We start from the raw sequence: 6,000 nt of genomic DNA on the forward strand, positions 1-6,000 counted from the left end.
ACCAGGTCATGACTGACATTCCTTTGCCTGAGGGCAAGCGCTCACACCGGGGCTGGAGTGTGAAGGAAGAGGACAAATCATTCCCAGTAAAACAGGAAGTCCTTTCCCCCCATTGACACTGGGAAACTCGAAAGATGTGGCATCAATGTGGCAGCTGCAGTGACCGTGCTCACCCTCAGGATGCCCTCCCTGCTGGGCTCTGCACCCTGGGTCATAGCTCCCTATGGGACCTGCGACCCTGTCGACCCAGCCATCCTCGCTTCCGGCGCTCACAGCTCTGGCTCCTTTCCACCCTCAGACTTTGGCACTTCTCTTGGCGCGTGCCTGCTTTCCATAAACACACATTCGGCGATGATCATGGAGCCATTTATCACATCATGAGAGGTCGATTAAGTAACATAAGCTGGTGCCAAAGTTTTCCCTCATTACAATTCAAGAGATGAAAAATCCCTCTGCACTACTGGATTTTTCCATGGTTGGTTTTTAATCTCTTTTATACTAGCCGTGCACACTCAGGCCCCCGCTGATGGCGGGGGAGGTGTCAGCGTGACAGGGGTGCGGGACGGGGGGCTGTCTTTGGACTCCAGCCGCCATAAGCTGGACCATTACCAATAACATTATGATCATAATTGCCTGCCCTTCCTCAGGGCCTTTTATCCTCAGATCCCTGTGTATCTCGTAAACATTACTTAACCAATCTCAAAGCACCCCTCAGAGAAGCCACAACAGCCAGTTTTCCAGTTAAACCTTCTGGAAAAAGCCTCTCTCAAACACACATGCTGCCACCCTCCAGAAGCCATCTGGGCCTGGGACGCAGGAAGCAACCATGGGGCCTTGGCGCATCTGCTCCTAGGAGGCAGCCTCTGTCTGTGTGTGGCCTCACAAGGGTGACAGGATCCAGGTCAGCTGCCAGATGTCTGACATCCAGACCCAGTGCTGGCACTGGGGGACCCTGAGCCACATCCCCCCACCTCCAGTACAGTCTGCTGCCAGGTCAGGACTGTCTCCGTGCCTGACCAGGGAGTCCCTCAGGGCCAGACTCATTCATCGCTGTCCTCCTGGCCTTTGTGCTGGGTACTGAGGAGGGACAGTTTCAGGCCAACATCGGTTGGAAAAATAAATGAATGAGACGAAATTCTTCTCCATGGAAGTTCAAAGTTCACAGACTGAGGGAGTTCTGTGCCTCTTTCCTCCCTTTTTAAAAACCAGAACCTCAGAATTCTGAGCCCCAGGGGCTGAGCTCAGTCTTAGATGAAGAGCCATAGCCCCCCCCAGTGGGTGGGGCATAGCCGGCTCAGGACAGCTCCCCTTGGGCTCCAGGGAGGCCTTGGTCCACCCTTGCTGGGGGGTCTGGTCTGCTGCCCCTTGTCAGCACAGGGCTCCTTCTCGCTCCCAAGTGGCTCTGCCTGACTCCCACGGGGCCTCTCAACAGCAGGCCTCCCGTCCTGACTGTATGTCCGGACCAAGCTGTGTGACGTATTAAATAACTTGGCCAAGAAACAAAATACCGGGACTATCTATTTAAAAAAAAGCAAGTCGGCTCCAGGCCGCCATTGTGGGATCGCACTGCTGGAGTTGGGGTGTTGACTACCTCACACACTTCCTGGCATGGTCTGCTGTGCTGTGAGTGCTTCCTTTTCAGGAAGAGCCTCAGCAACTCTTGCTGCAACTTACTCCCAAATCTCTCATCCTAGCTGCGCGGACGTGTAGAATAATTGTTTGGGGGCCTCCTTCTGACCCATTCCCAACAGTTTGAAGCTGGGCGTTCATTCAGGGTCTGTGGCCCTGACAAAGAGTATTGGGTCCCCCCGTCCTTTTGTAGAGGCTTAATTTCCTATACTTCCATCTATGTTTAGACTTTTCTTAGTTTTTTTCCTTTTCTTTTTCTTTCTTGTTTTTTTCCTTGAAGGTTGATTAAGGTAAGTAGACGAAGATAATACCCAGTTTAAATGGGGCCTTTAGGGGCACCTGGGTGGCTCAGTTAAGCAGTTGCCTTTGGCTCAGGTCATGATCCTGGGGTCCTTGGCTCGAGCCTCATGTTGGGCTTCCTGCTCAGCGGGGAGTCTGCTTCGTCTTCTCCCTCTGCCCCTGCCCTGCTCATTCTCTCTCTCTCTCAAATAAATAAATAAAATCTTAAAAAAAGATAACTGGGACCTCTATAATCTTCTATGAAGGGACTGACTTCCTCCATGTCAATAGATATATAGATTTCCTCCAAAGACTTCCTTTCCTAAGCTTGTCGTGGATGCCACTGAGCCATCGGATGCTCTGTCTTCCCACACAATGTGGTATGTAGACCCGTGTCTTTGCTTGGTCCTCCAATTGCCCCACAATGCCTCATCTGATGGGAGTAGACGTGAGGTGGAAGCCGGCCAGCAGAAGGTGAGATGGGCCATAGCCAGCCTGGGTAAGCTGATGCCCAGGTAGGGGGCAGAGGCAGGCTACGAAATCCAGCCTTAGCTGTCTTCCTCTTCTCCTGTTTTTGTTCCTGGTCCTCCCACGCAGCCTTCTCCACAGGAAAGCTCATTGTTCTGCCAGCCTCTGAGCCACACAATGGTGCACAGCACAGAGGCCAAAGGAGAGGGAGAGCGTGCCTGCCAAACCACAAGGGGGCCAGGGCCAAGGCAACCTGTGGCGTTAGGAAGGCAGCTCTGAGGAGGCCTGCGCTGCAGCCTGGCAGGCACGCGGACTAGGAATGAAAACAGCCTTTCACCGGGCCACCAACACCAGCTTACTAAAACTCCTTTACTCCTCCCCTGTAACACGGCATGAGAGCTTTACTTGTTCCCTAGACCTAGGGCAGGTACCAGGAGGTGGGAGGCCCCGCGGCCCTCCCCTGACATGCACCGAACTGCACAGAGCCTGTAGGAGGAGGCTGGGGGACGAGAGGTACAGCAGGGGCCTTTTGTGGCAGTGGCCTCAGGGGCTGGGGGTGACAAGGTCAAACCGGAAACCAGCTACACCTTCACGTCCGTGGAGCAATGTGAGGACACACTGCTATGCAAGTCCAGATGTGTCTCCTCACCTACTCTGCGAGGGTGTTGGGGGCCGAGACAAGGTGTGGAAGAAGCAGGTCGCTCTTCTTATGGAGCAGGGAGGGAGTTACTCAAGACTTCAGAGCTGGGAACACCCATTTAAGAGTAGAGTATAGATGTCAGCTTCCCCACTAATTCTACACAGTTATCTTTTGAAGCCTTCTAGAGGCAGGGCACGCACAACCACTGGCAATCCTCTTTCTGGGAAATGTACGAGGGCCAAAGAAATTGTATTCACCGCCACAGAACAGCTCTTCTCGTGACAGCGCTGGCACCTGCACTGGTCCCAGGGCTGTGCTTTCTGGCGAGAAAGTATCTGTGGATCGAGGTAAGGATGAAACAGGTTGCTCCAAGTTCATAATGGCTGCCCCTTTTAGATCACCTGGAATAGTATCATGGCTGTATCTCCCAGACCACTGTGGGATGTATGCATGGTCTGGGCTGCAGCTGTGCGGCTGGGTCAGAGCTGGCAAGGTTGAGGATGAGCCTCTGTTCAGTACCTACCCATGCTCCCCCTCTGTGAGGCTGCCTCACTGGAGGAACCTGTCTGGACCAGTGGCTCCCACGCCATTAATGCAGAGATGACTTCCAGATCTGACCTGAGCTTCATACCTGTTTATCCATCTATGTGTCAGAGTCCTTGGTCTGGAGGCTACAACCACCTCAAATGCACATATGCATCCTCCATCTTCCCTCCCCCTTCTCTCCACTAATCCTAATCCTCCTGTATCCCACCTCCCAGCAAATGGCATCAATGTCCTCACAGGGGGCCAAGGCTGCCATCTGAGATTCCTCTTCAAGATCTCCTCCTCCGAAACCCCAATGCCCTGGGTCTGCAACTCCAATCTGTGCTATCTATCTTCTAGTGAACTCTCAAATTTTTCCTCTCCCTCTGACTTCCAAGGCTCCCATCTGGCCCCAGTTCTCACAATGCCTCTGGGCTCCATGTCTTCCCTATGCGGCACATTTTTCCTCACTGCTGCCAAGAAGATTGTTCCAAGGTACTGCCCAATCGTGTCCTATCCCAGTTTAAAGTCTGCATGGTGGCCCGCTTCAGCATTGAGCTAAAGACCAGTGTCTTCCACATCATTTTCCAGAGCCATTTTCTCTTTGGCCCCGACCTCCCCTCACTGGTTTCTCCATACCTCCATGGCTGCACCTTCCATGTCACCACAGGGACCCTCATCTTCACATCCCACCAGGTTGCTTGCCCCTTTGAGCTTTGTCCTGAATCTCTTGGAGAGCTCTGTCCTAGTTCTTAGCCTGACCAACTCCACCGTCCCAACGTCACCCTAAGAAGTCTTCGGAGACCCCTCCTGACCCACCTACCTAACCATTAAGGGAGGGGTCCTTCCTGGACTTCTAGAACACCATGTGCATCCACCGCACGATGCTGGGGTCACTGATTTCCCTGTCTCACTCTCTCACAGAAATGAGGAACTATGTCTTTCCTCTTGGCCTTACAAGCGCTGACCTGATAGGCTCTTAGCTCACGAGTTTACTAACGCAGATGCAGGAGCAGTTAGGCTAGGCTGTGATGGTCAGGTCAGCTCCTCACACTGAGGGGCTCTCAAATAAGTGAGGATTTTTAAAAGAGGATTATTTGCTTTCCAAGGTGAGCATGGCAATGTGTGCACGCTTTTCCTTGGCATACCTATAGTTACTCCATGAAACTCTGCCTTTCTTTCCTGAATTATGCATCTGCACCAATAAGAATAAGTGGTGATGAAGTTTCAGGAAGCACACGGGTTCTCCGTACCCACTTAATGGGAAGACAACACTGAATTTCTCTCCTTTAAGCACAGCACCTGTGCACCAGAGTCTCTCAATGGATGTTTGTACCATTCATTGGGTGGGAATGCCTAGCTTCTGCTTCTTTTAACATGTTCCTTTTGGTGAAGCCTGCACTAATGCAATAACATCAACAACCAAATTAAAGACTTTCAGCTACAGAACTTTTATTTTTATCATATTCTTTAAGAGAACCATCTAATATCTTCCCTAGATATAGCTACCTGCTTTTTTTTTTTTTTTTTTTTTTTTTTTTTTTTGCATATTGAAAAATAAGGCTCTACAACAAGGTTCCCTGCTTTCTTTATTCATTTTACCGATGTGTTTGAATCACATGCTGTGTCAGGGACACTGACATGGGGTTGTCACACAGATATCTGGAAATGCAGGCCTGTAGCTCTGGAGGAAGCTCTGAACTGAAGATCGAACACTGGAGAAGGTAGGGGTGGGGGATGGTCACCAGCAGAAAGAAGCCATGAGAATCAATGCTTCTCTGTAACAAATCTGAACTAAGATTTGTAAGATCTCATTTTAAAGAGTTATTCACTTTCAATCTATTCTTAGGTTGGTGGGTCTTTCTGCCTTCTTCGTATTTCTTTTTTCTTACAGACTAATGCCTCGTGTTCTTATTTGAATATATCCTTCTTACATTCTTTCTTTTCTTAATTCAGTACAGTGATCTGGAAAGATATGGTGCACAAAATGGGTTTTTTCAAAGTATAGTGTGCTATTCAAAATGCCACTACTACCATGACCACCACCACTTCTATTATCACCACTGCCATCATCACCACCACTGCCTCCATCATCAGCACCTCCATCATTACTACTACTGCTTCCATCATCACCACCACCACCTCCATCATCAGCACCATTTCCTCCCTCATCACCATCACTGCCTCCATCATCAGCACCTCTATCATTACCACAACCACCTCCATCATCAGCACCATCACCTCTATCATCACCACTGCCGCCTCCATGTCACCACATCACCTCCATCATCGCCACCACTGCCTCCATCGTCAGTACCTCTATCATCACCATCACCACCTTGATCATCACCACCACTGCCTCCATCGTCACCACCACCACCCCCATCATCACTACCATCACCTCCATCATCACCACCATCACCTCCATCATCAGCACCATCACCTCCATCATCAGCACC

General features: G+C 50.6%; 1 protein-coding gene across 4 annotated transcripts in view; it reads right to left on the bottom strand.

Annotated features, from left to right (window-relative positions):
• Positions 1–6,000, bottom strand: part of EDAR (ectodysplasin A receptor) — a 90,421-nt gene that overhangs the window by 21,319 nt on the left and 63,102 nt on the right. The window lies entirely within an intron of this gene.

This window comes from Mustela nigripes, chromosome 7 (assembly GCF_022355385.1).
Source record: "Mustela nigripes isolate SB6536 chromosome 7, MUSNIG.SB6536, whole genome shotgun sequence".
Taxonomy (NCBI): Eukaryota; Metazoa; Chordata; class Mammalia; order Carnivora; family Mustelidae; genus Mustela; species Mustela nigripes.